The sequence below is a fragment of the Anoplopoma fimbria genome, chromosome 14, assembly GCF_027596085.1.
Source record: "Anoplopoma fimbria isolate UVic2021 breed Golden Eagle Sablefish chromosome 14, Afim_UVic_2022, whole genome shotgun sequence".
Lineage (NCBI taxonomy): Eukaryota > Metazoa > Chordata > Actinopteri > Perciformes > Anoplopomatidae > Anoplopoma > Anoplopoma fimbria.
Genome location: NC_072462.1, coordinates 21704260 through 21725366, shown reverse-complemented (window position 1 = coordinate 21725366; position 21107 = coordinate 21704260). Strand labels below are relative to the sequence as shown.

At 39.3% G+C, this 21107-nt stretch overlaps 1 protein-coding gene across 1 annotated transcript in view; it reads right to left on the bottom strand.

The window, feature by feature from the left end:
- cacna1bb (calcium channel, voltage-dependent, N type, alpha 1B subunit, b) overlaps positions 1–21107 on the bottom strand; it is a 151631-nt gene that overhangs the window by 96281 nt on the left and 34243 nt on the right. The gene's annotated exons all lie outside the window — the stretch shown is intronic.

Genomic DNA, 21107 nt, shown 5'->3' with positions numbered 1-21107 from the left:
AGACATTCCTACACGTTCCCTACTTTACCATCTTTCAAGGAAGCTAAAATATTCAAATGCTTGAGTTGTGAACAAATGAACTGAAACAGATTTTCATTTTTTTTCAGTTTCTATCCTGCGTAGCTTTCTCTCTATCAAATGTGACCAACAATGGTTGAAACAAAATGATGGATTATGGGAAGTCTTTCTCGGTTTGTTGAGGGAAATGAAAGAGAACTAGCCTGATATCAACTAAATTACTAAATACCCATTTAGTTTCCCCTTCACTGAAAAACACAGAGATGATTCATGATGCTTTTTAAAAAAAAAGCATTTGAGTATGAATGATAATGTTTATAACATCCCTTATGGGTATGTTCCTAAACCTCTCAGTTAAGTACCTTTGGGAGCCCAAATACTCAGGAGTACAATAGCTTTTATATAGTGGGTAGCAAACACTCACGACTGACTGAAAGAAATACAGTACTCACACACACACACACACACACACACACACACACACACACACACACACACACACACACACACACACACACACACACACACACACACACACTCACACAAAGAAAAAGTAGAAAACAAGAAAGGTCGCTTATCGCTCCCTCGGTACCAGTTGGCATGGTAACCGATAAAGCACATCTGTGTGTACGGGTATTATCGTTATGGGTGAAATCAGTCTGCTGGGATGAAAGTGTCTGCTATGTAATATAAAATATATTGTTTTATACATATTTCATGCACAAGCTTTGCAGTTGATCAATTTCACAGACAGTGATGGATTTCTAAATGCTGCTTTTTTATAATTGTTTCATTAGAATCCTTTTCACACAGGCAAATTGTGATTTTTATTTATCGTACTGTTTTAAAATGTACAGCTCCATGTAGGGAACCTACATTTAGAATCGAGCAGTCTGAGGAAGGAACTGAAAGAGAGATCAGAGCTGAAGGATGACGTAAAGATGAAATATTGATGAGGACTGTAAAACAGCGTATGAAAAGTCTTACAGACACATCAGCATGCACATGCATACATACAACACTTCAAGAAACTTTACTGGAGAGACTTAAATTAACATCCAAAACCTTTCTTTGTGCCTTTCAATGCTGCTGAACATGTAAACCCACTCTATGTCTGTCTACATTGTACTAAAACCGTCAAACAAAGTAGCCGAGTAGACTTTCCAAAGACCACATTTTAGTCACAGTGGATCCATAAACCTGTTCCAAATCAAAACACCACTCAACAAAACATTTTACAGCTCAGTTTTGTGAAGGAATTTTCCTTATCGTATGTTAAATTTACCTTTTGTAGGTTAAAGGTAACTGTCTGTAGGTCAGGTCAACTAAACTCTTTTAGGCAGTCTCATTGTATGTGCCTGATAGGGCCGAGCTGGCTAGGACAGCTGGTAGGCCAAGGTTAGCTAGAAACCTTGTGTATTCAGTTAAGACTCAACAGGCTGGTGCCTGATTGGAGACACTGGATAAGAGAGACTGTACAGAGGCTATGTTGTTGCTAACACAGCAACGGTAGATGTATTTCCTTGTTTAGATCTTATATCCAATAGAATCCTCACACATGCCAGGCTGATGTAGAACTAACCCTATTTGGATATAGCGGAACTTAGCTGGTCTGGGGAAGGTTAAATACTGTGCTCAGGCACGCCATCTTCAGAATTGGGTAGCAGTACGCTGTGATTCACACGTGGTGTTTCCCTGTTCTCCTCCATCGAGAAACAATAAACGTTACTGCTTAAGACATCCGGGTCTGCAGAAACTTCTTCTGTCTCGGAGGAACTAGCTCTAAGATTTCCATCACAAGTTTGTTTTGGATCAAGTTCTGGTTGAAATTAGGGCTGCACAAAAAAATCTCCTTTTCTCTCTGTCAGTTAGAATCAAATCTGGGGAAGTTCATCCTCCAGATGTCACCTGTAGTAGTCCTGATCTGTCCAACACTTCACAGAAGAAGTCACTACCTGTCAGAACTAATAAGTCTAATGACATTCATCACACATCAAAGAGGGCTCTGCGTCTTAATCAAGAATTAAAGACCATATCATTTAGGGAAAGAAACAAAATAAACAGCAGATACCACGAGAATATTCATAATTAAGCCAATGAAGCTACAAGTCTGCAACTTTAAGTTCCCTTTGGCTTTAATGATACATAACATTTTGTTGGTGTCCCTCTCCATGGTGCTGAAACTTTCACATCAAGTCTCTTTCTTGGTCTCTCCACAAATATTGCGTTTCAATACTTCTCACAACTAGCTTCTTTAACTACTAGTACAGCTACTGCTACTACTGCTACTACTTACACTACAAGTGCAGTGTGACTAATGCAAACACACACATTATCCTAGCAGTCACGCAGTACTCACTCACAACCACTTTGAATCACAGTGGAAAGCAGCTCATATACCAGGGATACCACTTTTGCAGAATGACAGGAGGCCAGGGGCCAGTTCATAAACAAACATTATTTTGAAGTCTTACCAACCCCACACAGGTCAGGTGTACCAACACAGTCTCACTCTGATGCGTCAACTAACCCAGCATGGTCAGTGCTCTTAAGTTTCAAACTATGTCGCTCTACGTATTCACACCACCCCTCCCTGTGTGGACTATCTGTGGGGTCTCTGTCTCGATGGTTCATGTTTGTTTACATACAAACATGAATCATCCCTCTGTGCTGTTTTGTTTTTATATATCCTCTACAATCAATAACCCACTTAGTTCTGATAAGCGTGCACATATATGTGTGTCTATGTTTGTGCATGTTTGCCGGTGAAGGGATGATTTGATGACTGTGTAGACAGACAGTCGGGCAGGGAGCAGGCTGAGCAAGAAGCCAGGAGTTTTAATATCCCTTTATCATCACCACAATATACCCATGTGGGCGCCAGACAGCGGCACAGGAAATATGGAGGGTGATGCTATCGTCTGTCACTCGCTCACACACACAGAGCCACGTGCCGCTTTCCCCCGTATCATCTGAGCAGGGAGCTCTCTGCTCGTCTTCAGGGTCGGACCAGAAATCAAGAAAAACAAAAAAACTAGGCAATTAAATTCACAAAGACACATTCATACACACAGAACTACAAAACAGATGATTTCCACATTAGTGAACAAACTTCCAGATACACACTAAAGTACCCATTTCCCGTGTGGTTCATTAAATATATATCCAGAGCCTATGATTCAGCCTTTCCCGCTGGATTAAAAATAGAACTTGTTCTAATTTAACCTTGAAGAAACAATGGCAGAATAAGACGGAGATAACATTGATTCATGCTGCCCATCAAAATCAGTAGGAAAGAACATACACGTCACTCCATTTAGTAGCCTATTCATGTTCTTTGTGCAAAAAATGTGAAGCTTTCCTCCTCCTGGTTCGATGGATGACTGAACACAATGGTTGACATGCTCACCAGCAGACAATCTTTGAACACAAGCACCACTCGTCAAATATAAGACTTTTAGAATCCTGATGTTGCTACGGGAATGTTAAAATAGGCAACTGTCTGCTAACAAGTTAGCTGCAACAAGGTTCCAAACCAAACACTGGGCTGTTTGTTGCCAGCTTCATTTAAAGAGTTAAAAACATATCAATTGAACTTTGAAAGAGTAGTCTGACATTTTGGGAAATGCTCCTATTTGGTTTCTTGCTTAGAGATGAGAAGATTGATACCACTCTCATGTCTGTACGATAAATACAAAAACTAAGCTTAGCTTAGCATAAAGACTACAAGCCGGGGCTATAGCTAGCCTGGCTCTGTCCAAAGGTAAAAAAGATCTGTCAGCACCTCTGAAGCTCACTAATCAACGACTTCTATCTCCTTTGTTTAATCTGTACAAAAACTGAAGTGTAAAAACAACATGTTGTCGATTTGTGAGATTTAGAGTTGCTTGTTGGTACATTTTTTTAACTTGAGAGAGAGACAGAAGTCATATCCCAACTGTTTTAACTGAACATTTGAAGACAGTGACTGCTAAAAAGAAAGAAAAAACACAAAGGTGGACAGATGTAGCTGAGAAAAAAAGGAAGGCAAAAAGAGAAAAAGGCGCCCTTCTCGTGAGGCTGAGTGATGTAGTTTAATTACTGCGACCCTGCCCAGCGGGGGGCCGGGGACTGTGATTGAGTTCCTCACACATCACGGTAAGAAGAGACGGAGGCTCCCACAGGACAGAGAGAGAACACGGAGCTTAAAAACACTGCTGCCTGTCTGCCTGTCTGAACACTACCAGCTGGTCACAGACTGTATGTCTGTCTCTCTGCATAGTGAATATTCTATTTCAATACCTGCTCGTCTAGCTGGTGCTGTTGCATAACATATGTCAACCTGCCTGTCTGTCATTTCAGCTCAAGGGAGTGAAGATAACCCCTGAACCTGTACAGGTAAAACACAGTAGGAGGGGGGCAACTAGATTTGAATTTTAACTGAGGAAAAAAGAAACTATTTTAAATGTACATATCAGGATTCCCTCGTGAAGTTTATCAAACAATGGTCTATGCAGTAATGTACAGTAAGCACATTAGGGTAATCATTTTGATCGGCACTGTTTGTGTCCTGCTTTTCTGGTAACTAAGTACAGGCTAGACAAAAATATCTGTCTACCCAATGACTTGTCAAACTGTATATTTTTTGCTTGTCTCTCTTTCTTTTTGTCTGTAAAAAATCCGTCTCTGTCTGTGTGATTACCATGACTGTGACGTTGGATGTTTGAGATCTGCTCAAAACCAACAGGACGATATTTTTTAGCAGCAGGGCACAAGGTTGGCTGTTGGTTGGCGGGTCCAACTGTTCTTCACTACTGACCAGATTGACATGAATTTTAGTACAGACATCCATGTTCCCAAGCGAATGACTCCTACTGATTTTGAATATACTCAGTAGATATTGTCAAGTACCAGAACCATGTCAACATTTCCTATTCGCCAATTTGATCCATGACACGACATTTTGAAAACAACATTTGCTGTGAATGGATAAGAGCCTGGTGATCTGGCAATAGATATTATTATATGATGTTGCTTCACAATATACTGTATGCCATGGCTTCTTTCCCTTTAATAGCTCTGCTTTTGTTAGGACATTACTGGTGTCAAAATAAGTGAGCAGGACCACTTTATCGCAATATAAAAAAACATGGGATTTTTAGCTGAATGTGGCGAAGTTACTGGATTCTCCAGATATTTAATTCCCCAGATTCGTTATAAACATTCACACCTGGTTGTAACTGTGTCTGACATTCGAAATGATGTACTTTATCAACATATATATGGACACAGGGGTATAAAAGATCAGAGACAAAACTGATGATTGTATCGGCATTGCCCAAACCTAAAATCTGGTCTGAATCACCCACCTGTGTGGTTTTTTTTATTGTCTTTCTGTGAGTTTCAGCCTTGGGTGTCACAGCTAAAATTGCAAAGTCGAAACTTATCTCTGAAATGTCCATTTTGTTTAATTTACAAGTGCATGGGTGTGCAGGCAGACACACACAGACCACACACAATGTAGAAAAACAGACCCCATCATTAGACACAGACCATTTCTTGCCAATTAGACCTCGTTTCTACCATCTCATCTCATAGGAAACGAGAAAACCAAACACAAGACGGGCGTCAGTATGTCACATCCTGTTTGTGAGCAAAAGTGGAGTGTGCATGTGTGTGTGTGTGTGTGTGTGTGTGTGTGTGTGTGTGTGTGTGTGTGTGTGTGTGTGTGTGTGTGTGTGTGTGCATGTGGGGGGGCTGTATCGCCATGACGTTATGGGATGTGAGTGGACAGCTGTGACGAAGTCAGGAGAGCAAGCATTTCCCACAATGCACACGAGGACAGAAGGGGGTATTCATGAACTCATCGTGGCTGCCAGAGTCACTCGCTGTCAAACATGGCTGCTGTTGTAGTGCCTTGGTTCTAAATTAACACCGCATGCACACGTTTACATGCACACACACGTACACACATGCAGGCTTCCTCCTTATTAGACTCATAAACAAGAAAAAGGCAGGGGACTGAAAAAAAACAAGCGAGCTCACATCCTCAGGCTAGGATCTAACGTAGCTCTGATTTTTCTAAATCAAGCTCGATCAGCTCAGGCCGGAAAACCACCTATTTTCTTCACATCCAACATAAAAAAAATACCATCAGATCTGAGAAGTGGGTGTTCTTGTTCTAAAGGGGAATCAAGCTTTCCACAAGCTCAAACATTTAATAATTTATCGTCTTTCAATTGAAGCGTATCGTGATTTTATTACGTTCTCTAAATTGATAGTACCAAGCACACACTAACTCAAATTTCTCAGAAAACCTGATCAAACTCCATGTCCATATCTGATTACTCTGTAGTTGTATGCACACATGAATGCAAACATAGTGAATATATAGCTGGAATATAGAATCTATTTTTCTGTGTAAATTTACTTGAATTTGTTTATGTCCGTTTTGCACTAAGGTTCTTAATAAAATGAGAAAATACTCTGTGCTTTTGTAGTATTTAATTCAAGCAGGAGTATACAAAAATAGGCTTAACCATGTGGTTATTTCATTTTGACTATTTATTTACTATTCAACCAGAAAACATATTGTGATATAATATATATATATATATATATATATATATATATATATATTGTTTTCAAGATATGAAATGACTTATGTCATATGGCCTGACCCTAGTTCAAACTACAGCAAAAATGGTTGGCCGCATGCAGGATATTACTGAATAATATGACTTCAGTAATTATTCAACAGGAGCAGCAATTAGTGACCGGCCTCAAACACCCCCCAGGGAATTAAAGCCATCTGACATAAAATAAACAATTAAAGGGAGAATTTGCCTCCTTTTATGTGGATGTCCATTCAGTGATGAGGCTGAATGCAGTCGATTGAAGCAATACATTCCTCAGTGCATGCTATATTCACAGAGGGAGCTGAGTTTGAAGCTGCAAATTAGACGTGACAGTGACGTAGTTGGAGGTAAGTAAGGACTACTGACTATTTCAGATTGGATTTTTCTAGTCTCTTCCTCTGGGTAGGCAGGAGGCGCCTAGCTCTAGATGCAGCTCAAAAAACAGAACCTCCTTGTATTGCTAACTATCTGCGTTTCCAACAAAGAAAATGGCTTCCCAAAATATGGATGCAGAGGATGATATGGGCAATGAAATATTTAACAGTGTTTTATTCAAGCAAGAGTATACAGCTGAAGAGATGCAGAGGAGGGAGGCCGAGGCTGTGGATGAGCCATGCAAGAGGATAAGGCTTGCGTGGACCCTCACGGTGTCAGAAGCCAAATGCATCCTGGTACATGTAGGAGCTGCCAGCACCGCTCCATAAGCGAGAGAAATAAGCTCTCTCAGTCACGATAGCACGCACTGAGGAATAAATTGCTTCAATAGACTAAATTAACCATCAGCACTGATTGAACATCCACATAAGATGTCACCAATTGCCTATTTAACATTGCTACATGATTTGATTCAATGAATGCTGCAACTTTGACAATATTTACCACAGACACTAATGCTGTTTGCCAAAGATAAATTCAAAGTAACACGTATTAGGTATTTGTTTCTCATCACCCATCTTTGGATCTTCTTTTCTAGCTGGCTGATTTAACAGTGATGGATGTATATTCGTTGCTTTATTACCTTTGGGATGAACTTGAACATTGAATCAGGCTTTATTGCCTGGGTCGATATAAGTGTGGGCTTAAGCACAGTATATGTATGAATACCAATGTTGGATGAGATCCCAACACAAGTATTATAATTACAACAATATATGGATATGTAAAGTGGTAACATTCTGAGTGTTGTAAGTATATCTCTGGACGAGTGACCACCAACACATTACTGTGGATATTTCAAACCTAATAATTAAGGCTTAAAGGACAGAAATGTGAAAAAAAATCTGCATCACAAACTCAGCAGGTGTGTTGATTTTAGAATCAGACCTGTTTGTGCTCTGCTCAGGTGGAGGTCTGAGATGTGTTGTTGAGCCAAACCTGGCACAGTTGTGCCTCAGTAAACATAAACAACACAGAAAAAGAGTGTCCTCCCCCTTTACCCTCCCCTCTCTACATCCTCTCCTCCTGTCCGCTCCATCTCCTCTACATCTGACTATTAATTAACCCCAGCAATGAATCCCAGGTTGTCAAAACATCAAGCACAGGTGGCCCCTCATCGCCACAGCCAGATCAGTTCCCCAGGGTTGTTTTTTTCACACATCCAGTGATGAATGTCAACAGAGAAAAGATTTGCAAAGCTTCATTCTATAACCTCAACATTATTTCCTGCATGCTGTCCAGCACAAACCAGACAATGTGTTTAATGGACACGGACAATAACCCTCTTTGCCCCCATTGCTCAGACCACACCTATCTTGATGAATAGTCTAGATTCTCAGAGTAGTGGACCCAAATAGACCCAGAAAGAGAAGGATCACCAGCATAAGCAGCAGCCTGAGGCTCCAGTAATTAACGTGCATCTGTGATTAGCAATACTTTTCATTTTTCCTGGATGCAACGGTTTCAATTCGCTCTGCCTCAAAGAGAATATTTCTCTCCTGTGATGATTTGGATCCCGCCCGACTTGGGTTACTTACTGAGTGGAGCCATGAAGACCTCATTTAGAGGCTCTCTTATAGTGAGAGCGCTCATTAGGATTGGTATGGTTTGGAAGTTTTCCTAAAATCATACATTTTTTAAAGGACTAACCTGAATTTTTCACTGTGGAGGGTACCCAATAAATCCATAAGCCAATGTTGGAATGAAAGTGTTTCCGATGTTTCCCGATGCTGGGGTACAGATTCCTTTGTACCCTGTTGAGTTTTTGACCATTAGCAGAACTTTGAAGCAATGCTTTTATGTCTTCTTTACTTTGCACATGGACGCAGGTAACACGTGGCACTTTCTTCCCAATGGTTTCACGCTATTCTGATCTACAGGTGTTGAAAAGCAGCAATACACCACCAAAGGGAGGAAAATGTCATACTCTTGAAAATGTTCTATGTAGACAGAAATGCATTCAACATCAAATTTTAGAACTCGAGGGTATCGTAAATCTATTTTGGTGAGTAACTGGCTTCAAACAAATACTTTGTTTACAAGAAAGCTCCACAAGGTACCTTAAAAACTGGAAAAACTGATTTTTTTAATTCTCTCATCAGAGTTCTTGAGTCATTTTTCTTTAGTACAACACAGCAAACTACATTGATTTCTTGCACACTAACTCCAAAAATAGAAAGCTGTGAACATATGAATACAGTCCATTCAGCATAGTATTAGTATTTTAGTATGGAACTGGCACTGCATCGTCACACATGGATCCAAACAGGAAGCTGATGCTCTAGTGAGACAATGACAGTGACACAGACAGTTACGTAGTCACAGGAGTCTGGTCTTCAGTGTTTGGTGGCACATTTCATTCAAACTTTGTTGATTAAATATGAGTATTCATATTGTTATCAATAGAATCGGTAGTAGTAGCTATAGCAGCATTACAGCAGTATCGCATGTACTTAAAATAATTTCACTGTATGAGCCTTATCGTTAGAGGACAATCCGCCCCAAGGACAAATCCTGACAAGATGTGCTGTGATTTATTTGTGGAAATGCAATCAACCTCAGCCTCCTCTAGGAAAGCTGCATGGATGTGACATTATGGCACACATCCATTGCATGGGTAGACTATCGTTGTAAAGATCGTGAGTCCCGTCACTCATATAACACAATGTTTTCTGCGTGACCCTTTTCTGTTAGTACAGTATATAAAGTAAGGTACATTTCAAGTAAGAAAAGCTTTACCAGGGTGCTTATATAAAAAAAGCTAATAAAGAACAACAGACAAAAAAGAGAGAGAACAGCAGACACAAACACACATAAACATTAATAAAAAAGTAAGATTAATATAAAGCCAGACAGTAAAGATATTGCTTCAAATATTTGACAGAATGTTTATAACAGCCAGAGGAAGGCATGCAACGGATGAAACATAATGTAAGATTATGTCACCATTCTTTTCCACCCGCAACTTTAAACAAAGAAAAAATGGAATTATCTTATGCCGCAATGTTTTCCAATATCATAACGTATATCAATATAAATATAATGTGGCGGCACCATTCCATAAGACCGGAATACTATTTAATAGACGTCTTGTGCATCAACAAAGTTGGTTCAATGGTTCAATGGTTTCTCATGGCTGACTCACTGGTGGGTAAGTGGGGAGATAAAGGTTAATTAAACCTTGGTCTTCCTCTTGATTTACAGTAATGAACTATATTCCATTCAGTCATTCAGCTTAAGGCTGGGACCACATGAAAATGTCACCATTATCCAGGCCAAAGTAATTCAGATCCCAATATTATCCCGATAATCATCAAAATATTCTTTAAACTCCTAAAAATGGCATTAAAACATACTGTTGTCACTTTACCTTTTATTTTGTTAAGAAACAATTATTTTTATTGCATCACATAGTGAAAAACAACAAATAAGGTAATCATTAGATAGCCTGATATAAACAGAATGAAATAAGAAATAGCAACATATTGTGAGTCTCCCCTTTTAGCCGTTCAGGACACAAGTTGGCAAATGAATGACACAACAATTTAAAATTAATTTTGCGTGCAATTAGAGATCCTTTTCTTGCTCTTTGAGTATCATGTGTACACCATGTAGTCAGGATTGACTGCAATGTAAGCACCTCAAAAAGTGATATAAAGTGTGAGACAGACTGCCTATGAGGGGTGGGGGTGGAGGTGCATGGGTCAAACAAACACAGGTCTTGCAACAGGAGTCAGATGTTTGAGAACAGTGTCCAAAAGTATTGTAACATTGTTTAAGCAAGTATTTTACTTAGTTCATTTAGTAGTTTTAAGCCGAACCTACTGTTTTTTCGAAACCTAACTAAATGGCTTTGTTGCGTAAACTGTGTCCCTTTCACAAAAACAATGTGGCATTAAATGACACATGAAAAGTGGCGTACAGATGACATGCAAAAAGCCTAAATTACGTACTAATGACACATGGACATTTAGGAAATGTTATTCATGGTTAACCTGATAATAGAAAAATCACCATGTTCAAAACCTAACTAAGTGATGTTGATAGTGTTTTTATCACGATCCGTGAACAAAGTCTAAATCGTCCCATCATTAGTTACAAACATTTTTATCTTTATCATAAAGGCACTCTGTCAAGGTACGATCAACTGTATGAATCGTGAAAATAAAACACGACCAAACTGTAAACTAGAATTAGCGCTTTGCGGTTGTACGCCTCAGCCAACCAGTCAAGTTGCAGTTTACATCCTTGTCTGTCCAAAATGTCATCCCTTCATCCATTCTATCCTACTATCCTATGCAATTGTCATAACTAGCATATCAATTATTTAGTTAAGGCCAAAAATGTGTTTTGTGAAGTCACTGTGAACTTTTTTTGACTAAAGTCTTTGACCAAATTCTAACCAGTTCATCCTTGAGTCCAAATGGATGTTTTTGCAAAATCTGAAGACTTTCCTGAGATATATCATCCACAAGAATGGACAGGATAACCAGAGGGACATTCCAAAAGCATCATGACTCATGCCTTTAGCGTGATTCTAAGATTGACCCGAATAATTGATGTATTGCATAATATGGAATGAATCAATAATATTTTTGTAATGAAAGGCTCCATGATTACAGTGATAGGATTTCTATCTATTGAAATAGCAATATAACTTGTGATTCTGCTGTGATACAGATGAAACATGATATTATAATTTTGTTTCCTTAAGAGTCATGATTGCTATATTGATTGCAATATACTTTGACTTGCTTTTTTCAACTTAATTGATTTTCCATCACTTGCTGGCCCCTGTGGTTACAGAGGCCATCTCAACACAAGTTTCATCACAACAGTAATCATCTGTCTCACAATATCACTGACCAGTTACTTATCCATGCTGCATCCTCAGATTCTAACAGCATCAGCTAAAACGTTTACAGTACAAATGTCACCTTCTCTCATTTTCTCCCTCAGTGTGAACAAACCCTCCTTCATTCTTATGTCTTCTGTCACAGATTTTTGTGGTGAACAGAAACTCCGGGGCCTGTCGACGTGTTCACAGCCAGGCTGTCGCTCACAGAAGCGTAATCAGTGGGGAGATCTGTCTTTCTTGGAAGAAAGGCTCCCTAATGTGCAGCCACTTCTTGCCTAATTTGGATTACTGTCACACTCTGTCAAAAAAACAGATTAACATACTCTGTTTCTTCATACATTTACAACAAACGACAGCACCAGTAATGTAGTTCATTCCTTAATATCAGTTTTATAAAATAAAACAGTCATAATTGCCTCAGAGATAATTTAACAGAATGGTTTTGAGGTAACAGGGAATTAAAGCTCATTAAAAAGGCAGAAATTGTAATTGTAAATATGATGGGTTCTTTAGTCACACGGCTGGCAAGGGGTGCAACGATTTAGGCAAAGACAAATAAATAGTGGCAGCCACTGAGCGTGACAATATGAATTAAACCAATTATGGCATAATTATTAATGTTTTTAGCACAACAGCCAACGTATTAAAAAACAAATGACAGATTGTTTTTAAAATGAAAGCAAGTATTACTAGCACAATGCCTAAATTGGAAAGTATGTAAAATGTCAAAAAGATTAGACAGGAAAGTATTTCATTAATGTAGTTCATGCAGCTGTCATTTAAAACAATGAAGTAAAGAAGGCCTGATGGATATCAAAATGATGAAAAAGGTTGGATTATTGAAAATATATTTGTTGTTAAACAGTTAAACGGTTAAACAAATTAAGGTGAGGTTTCCAAACAAATCCAATCCATAGTATACATACTATACAAAGCACCATCTAACTGCTTTCATTTGAACTGTTGTTAAATTAAAGTGCCCACAGAGGAGACAACAGACCTAATAGACATGATGGAGTTTGAGGAGAGAGCCTGCACTAAAAGAGGAAGCTCGACTCACATTCAGAGATTATGTGCTTTATCTTAACTCAGCTCACATATTCATGTATACTGATGTGCTGTGCATGTTTGGGTAGCACAGCAGTAATGTGTTTCAAATATTTTGCTTATCTCTGCACATGTGATAATGTTTCTTTTGAGCTGAACTAAGAGAAAGAAATGCACCGCAGACAAAAAAAATGTATCACAAATGCTTTGGTATGAAAGTCAAAGGCCTGTGAATGTAAATGCAGATGATGGAGAAGTAACTTTTTTATCATTAAGGCTGAAATGGCGAACATCTCTGTTCTTTTCCGATCCTGTCTTTTGGTCATATGAGCATTTGCCTTTAAGAGACCTCCCTGGTCCGTTTATGTCCCACATCAGTTGACATTTATTGTTTAAGCATGAATGTAAGCGTTCCCTAACAATAAACATTACATGAACATGCTGAATCAAGGCTGCTACACGCTTTCACTAAAACAAACTGAAATGTAAGGAGTCTCTCTGTCCGTCTGTTTGTCCTTTGATTTTATCAACAACTGTTCAGCCGATCGACTTGGTGGTTGTTTAGCTGAGCAATCCAGTGTTGAGTATATTTATTCATAGTGCGTTATGTACACACTGAGAGGGGACCCCTGAAGTGTCTTAAAACCTGCCTTCTCTCTACTGATCAGCAGGAGGCGACTCATCTCGTTGCAAAAATAAGTCCGATTGTATGGAAGTCTATCTGAAAATGACCCTGCTTCTCACTTTGTACATATGTAAACAACATTGTTTACCACATTCTCAACGTGAGTTTATGGTTCTCAATCACTAGTTTACAGTCTTCTGCAATACAGCATGATGTTCATTTTGAAAATGATGGTCCAATTTAGAGTAAAATATACCATAAAGCGAGCGATGCTTTAGGGCGGGCTCGTCACTCCTCCGCATTCCAAATATGGTAACCTGCGTTCATTGGCCGTAATTCAAGATGCCGACGGCGAAATCACTGAAAGCAAGGCTTCAAAAAGGCAGTCCACAAATCAATGGCTGACGTCACGAGGGCTATGGCAACTTCTTATAAACAATCTATGGTTACACTGCCAAACAGCATGATGGGTACAGCTCTACTGAGAGCAGTAAATATTCGTGTGAGCTTTTTAAACCAAATGACGTGTGTACTCTAGCATTGCTAGAAGATGCAACTATGCAACGTATACTAATACAACGGCTCATAGGAGATCTTATGAAAAGTTATTTCTCCTTTTTTACTACAAATGTCCAGCCACACAAGGGATCAGTGCGCCTGAGCAAGCCCCCGCTTCACAGAACCTGATGTTTAGTCATAGGCATCAGTCCAAAAAGTAAATAGGAACAGCGTGGACTATCATGTCATGGTTGATGTATTGCTCAGTGAAGTTGTTTGGATGAGCAGTTGCTGCAAGCAGCAATACCGGAGGCCCAAAAACATGGCAAAGCATTAGTTTGACCATTGCAAAATAGAGATTAGGTTGTCAGTTTGGGAAGAAAACCTTTCAAATACAGGTCCATGGATGTGGAAGGAAAAGAGAAACGATGGTTGGACAGACGTTGCATTCATCCCATTTTCAACAGCATAACAAGAGCAGCAAGAACAGCTCTATATATTCCTTTTCTAATCACCTTAATTGCATATAAGCAGTGTTACATTTCAAATCAATTGATATTTCATTAAAAATCTAACACATTAATTATTTTTAGCAATCAATTCATCAATGAAGAATGCATTAGGCAGGAGTGACCTTATATATCTAAGGTCAGGAATGGCCAGTTTTCATATGGGACCTCATCACTGAACGTAAACAGCTCGGAGGTTCAGTTACTGATCAGCTTTGTCTACAAAGTCACCACAGGGCCTCCGAAAATTCATGTTTCCTGGTAACCAGACGTTGGACGAACCCAGTCTCAATGGGATCTGACAGAGGAAAGAGAATTAAGTGGAGCGAGGCTAAATGAAACCTGCTGCTCTGCAGGCGGACGGGCTTTTTATGGGTGACAGAGGATCTAATCTATGCTAATCAATTTACTCTCTGTTGACAAATTACATTTTTAAGCAAACATAACGATCAGTGCATCAGGGCAAAGCACAGCAGATATAAAAGTAATAAAAATCTGTCTGAAAGTAAAATAATGTTAAATACTTTGCCAATCCATTAAACTGTATATATTACAAAAGAATGTAGTGTTACACAATCAACCAATGATTACTGTGGAACTTTTGCGCAGCAGACATTTTGACTGATCATTGCAGTAAAAGCACAGGTGATGCTCTCAACCAGAACCTGTTATTCCGGGTGTAGGTTATTCCCCAAACACCTGAATAGTCTTTCCAACTTTCCCTAATGAATTTAAGGAGCTAAATTCTAAATTCAGAGTATTAGTATAGCAGCAAACAACAATTACATATGATAGCATGTATTGGAATAATGTCTAACTGAGCAGAGAATGAAGTAACTCTCTTTTTTTTGTGTTTTGTTGCCTCTGTAAATCGTATGCTAGCAAGCTGTTACTTTTTATGATACGCTAGAACACTGTGGTGAAGCCTCCACTTCATTTGCTTTAACTAAATCTCACATCTATTTGTGTCCGTTTTAACAGCTAATCTGTACATAACTCACTCACTCACTCACAGTTACATCACCCAGAACAAATAGTGAGTCGTCTTCTGATGCGAGAAATGAGCAGGACACATAAAGCCAACTAAACACATCACGGTCCATCTCTACCCGTCTCTAATCACTTTACATGCTTTAGACTGCTGATTTCATGTCCGACCCCCTTCAGGGTGTTAATTATAACAAACATCCATTGCAAGAAGGTAAAGGTCACATTTAAAACGGAGAGCTGTATTTTTTCTTTCTCATGCAGAAAATTGACGGCTGATGCGCTTCATTAAGTAGAGTCAGCAAAAGATGAAGACATTATCTCCACATCAGTACATGCATTTGTACAGTGTCTGTGCTCCTCATGCCTTAGCTTTGCAGCATTTAAGCAACACTTCATTGCTTATACTAAACCCCTTCACACTAGGCAAAGAGTTATTTAAAATCATTGAATTATTGACTTCATGAAAGGCCAGCTAACTGTTCTGAAAACCTAAAAACAATCACGCCTGATGGGGTAGATAATTACTTTCTCCTTCCACTGTTGGATAGGAGAGGTGAGAGTAACAATTATTAAAATCGAATATCTGTCTTAATGACAGATTTGCAAAGTTCATGTGTTACTTTAAACCACGCAGCAAGCTCTGGGTCTGTAGAGTGAAGCCAATGCGGAAGTGCCTCAAACTTGCACTCTTTTAAATGGCCAGCATGGGGCGACTCCTCTGGTTGCTGAAATTATTCAGCGTTAGGTTGTACTTAGCTCAACCCTCTCATGTCACTTCCGATGCAAAAAGATCCAAGATGCCAACGGACAAAATGCCAAACTTGAGGCTTCTAAACTACAGTCCACAAACCAATGGGTGACGTCACAGTGACGACATCCACTTCCACTGCTTTGAACAGATAGGCTTAAAGTGCCCAGTATTCAAGAGGACATTATCCTCCCATCAAACTGATTTTGACCACTGTTAGATACTTGTATGTCCTCCATGGAGCCCTGTAATTACAGTGGACCACCAAAAGTCAATCCCAAATGCACCCTTTCACAAGTGCCACTTGTTGTAAAAGCTGATGATTAGGGCTAAAACAATTCTTTGAGTAACTAGATCACTAAAGCTCAATCTCAAAATTCTTTGCATCAAAGCTTCTTTTAAAGAGCAGGACCCTGAATATCAATTAATGAATACCAATATTGAATGTGCGATGCACACTTCATGACAGTAGGATCAGTTAAAGTACCTTTATAGGAGTAGCCCATGAGATGTGTACCTTTTTAAAGTACTTTGAAATAATTTCTTTATTTGTTTGCATTTTAGAAAATGTTTTATTTAAAAGCTAGAATGTAATATGTCACTTAAATGCACTAAACTGGTTTAGTTTTGACAGATAATGTTATTGTACGCAATTTAAGCAATACAAATGTAGATTTTTCTAAAAAGGAAACCAATCAGATGTTCATTTTAAGAGACCTGTCTCATTTTCTTCTTTGTAAATGTACTAGTGTTCTGTAATAATAAATCAAAAAAATGTCTGACCCATTACTCAATTAGTGAATGGAATAATTGGAAGAATACTCAATTAAAAAAATAATTCATAGCTGCAACTGCAATATAAAATAAATAAAAAAACAGCCAGAAATATTTAACGAGAAATGGAATCTTTACATATATCCAGTATAACCAATGTGTTTCTGTAGCCTAAACCTAATAACATGTTGGTCGTTTTTGAATAACAAAAATAATGTGTAAATATGTACACCTACACCAATTTATGATGCTTGAGGATTAGCTGTTAATAGCATGAATATAATGAACTGTAATAATGCCTACTGTTTTCTGCTATGGTTAAAATAGCCTAATGCTGAACACTCAACCTCTCCTAACACACACACACACACACACACACACACACACACACACACACACACACACACACACAGAGAGAGAAAGAATAGCGTTTCAAATAAAGTCACGGATGCAGGCTATAGCTAATCAATGTTGAAAATGAACCTGTGTGGCCAGTTCTGTTCTGAACGCCATCACCCATAAATCACCTTGTCTATACAAGGCCATTACTGAGAGCTATTAACTACGCTGTAATCAGCCTTCAACTCATTAGCAACAAGAAGATAAATCAACACAGAGGCTGTTGCATAATGGAGGCCTTATCACAGGAACTCCAGTCAGTGACAGAGGCGGTGAAGGAAGACGTAACAGAGCTAAAAATGACGTAAACAATAGTAACAGACATACATTTTGAAAATCTTCTTAAGCTGTTTTCCACCCACTGAATATTGCATACAAACAAGTAAGAACATCAATAAATCTCACAAAAACACGGACAACTCTCAGACAAGACAACAAGAGACCTGTCAATCACTCACCCTGAAGTATACCCTGCTTCATGGTCTGTTTGACTCTAAATGGACCATTATTTACTAAATAAACATCATGCTGCATTGAAGAAGCCTTTCAACTAGCGATTGTGACCATAAAAACTAAAAAAAGGTGAATTTACTGTAAAAGCAAAATTAACAACAGAACTTTTTTTACAGAATACAGGGCATGTATGCTTGAGCCTCTGCTAGCTATACAACTAAAGGGTCAATCAAGTTGTTTGCTCTTACATCAGGAAGAAAGAAAAAAGGTTCAAATTGCACTTTGACCAGAATGTTATTTGGAGCATAAGGTGATGAAAAGAGAGACGTCACCCCTGGTGGCATCAGGAGGGTTCTGGATTGAGGTTGAGATAAATGAGGTGTAAAATGAGCAGGTTATGTTTGGTAGAGTCCTGGGAAGTTCACACCTGTGCCTCCTCTGCGCTCATCCGTGTCTCCACACAGACCCCGCCACCAAGCCGCTCATCCGTGTCACCCACACACACACACACACAGACCCACGCCACCAAGCCAGACACACCAGCACACACACACACCACACACACACACACACACACACACACACACACACACAGAGTAACTGCTGCGTGTCATCCTGTTTTCTGTACATTCTGACTGCGGTTCCTTCATGATTAATTGCATTCAATATCTCTTTATTATTTGCACACGAGCGGCAATACTGTAGCAATACATCATCCATCTTCAGATAGCCGTGAGGGCTTTGAGTTGTAAAAACAGTGAGGGGGGGCGCCAGCGAGGACGACATGTACACGTAAAAACATTACCCACACGTGCACAAAAAAAACAACTTGTCTTTTTTTTTTCCCCCCCCGCCTCTTACACTGAGGATGTCTCGCTATTATGTGGGTGAATTGGAGCTGAAGAGAAAGCGGGGAAGCCTCGACACGGAGCTGCTAATGCAGAGCAGCTACACTAACACGCCGTTTGCGGGGTCGATGCGCACATCTACAGGACAGTGAGGAGTAGATGGCACCGACACCAACACATACTCTAATGGCGACCCAGTGGCCTTAAAAACAAACAACAACACAAAGCAAATACAAACACAAATTGCATTTATGGAGAATATCTAATGAAAAAGATTTTAGACCCATTAGTTACAAATGATGTATACTTTGTTTATGCTCTACTCATCAATATGTTTTATATAGTGGAGACCAAACCAGAGCTGAAAGGGGGGTGAATATTGCACTGACATTCAATACTGTCAATACTGATATTGAACCTTTTTTTTTTTTTCTTCTTTTTTTTTACTTCAGAACTATTTTCCAGGCTTTACTCTTGTCTGGCATGGTTGGCAGCTTAAAGTTTGATTACTTTACATACGCTGCAGGTATGGAGCGTCTGTCTATGTTATGTGAACAGGTAGTTCTGATGTCTGTGTTTTTACCAACAAGGTTTAAGTAAGAATAGGGCATTGTATGGCTGTATGTCTATGTTGATGGAGCCCGAAGCTACAATCTACTCACATGTGCTTTCATGACATCGTAAAACTCCCTAGATACATCATTTCAAATGTCATATTTCAAGTTCCAAGGCCAAATAGCAGGAAGCAAAGTTTTTACTTGTGTTTTAATTAAATTAAATTTTTAACTTAAACTATTCCAGTCACAAGTTAAGAGCAAGGGGACATTCAATGAGGTTGCGTTTGAAGTGTTACAAAACTACTACAAAATCACAATTATTACAAAATCGTATTCACACGTGAACACTGCTGCACACTAACAGGAGTCTACTGTAATCACAGAAGATGGAGAAATATACGAGGAGAGATACAGCAAGAGGTAGACACGATGAGAAGCGAGTCTGAGACAAAGACGGGACTCGACACGAATCAATCAGCTGGACGTGTTTACCTGCTGGCGCTCTGCCCTGGAGCCAATGTGAGTGTTTGTCTCAATATCTGCAGTGATTTGTTGTCAATATATCTGCAATGTTAAAGCGCATTTTCTACACTTGCCAATATTATTTTTTCTCATTTACATATGCACATTTCTGCCCTACACCTGATTTCCCCGTGGATTTGTAAACCAAACAGGATGCTGTGGTCTGGCATCCAAAAGTCTATTTTGTGATTTACAGCACGCTGCTGTAAATCAGATTTTCTTTTTTTACGAACTTAAAGGAAGCCGTTTTCAGTAAAAGAGCACCATTCCTCCACTTATTTGTGTGTGTGTGCTGTTGGGAAGTACCGAGCCCTTATAATTAGCGGACAAAACGGGATGGTAATGGATTTTAATAACCGAACTATACCAACCTTTAAAATCTGATGTGTTTACATCACAGTACTGAATTGTGAGTGTTAAGGCCGGTGTTCAGTTGTAACAAAGGAGTGTATATAACGTCATGGAGCCCAAATTGTTCAAAATGACAGCACTCAAAGCCTGGGTAAAAAAGCCTGTCGTCCTAGAGAGGGGCGAGCCGCGATGAATCATACTCATAGGAACAGCGGAGCACGCTTCTCAACAGCGGCTCAGAGGCATTCAGGTGTTGCACTTGGTTGAGTAAAGCAGCCTGGTGTAGTTCAACCACTGACCAAATGTGTAACATTTCTACAAGTCATTTTCACTACTTTCTTGTTAAGCACTGAGCTTACTTTAATGAAAAAAAACAAATGGTAAAATAGGAGAAGACCGTTTTTTCTAATGTGATATATCATTCAGAAACATGATTCATCGTTGAACAGTAGACTGAGAAAGCTTCCAGATCGAAATGTGGAAGCTTTTACTTTCATTAAAGTAACACATGTAGAGAGTTGGTGGAGGTATGCGCTCTCTGACTGCTCTCTGGTTTGCGCATCACTCTTGTGCCTTAACAGACCTCATCTTTTATTTATGATACCTAGCATTCATATCCTCTCACCTACAAATACACCTGTCCTTAAGCAGATAAAGTGGATGATGTATCCGTTTCCAAGCCCTGTCTGTGATGACTGAAGTGCAAATCTGGTAGCACATGTAATTTATCATGGTGTGTTGCGTCCTCCGGCTTTGTCAGAGGCTTTGAGCGCGTGTGTGTGTGTGTGTGTGTTTGTACGCTTGCCTGGTGGTATATTAACATGTACGTATGTGCTGGTGCCAATCATGTCCACACGC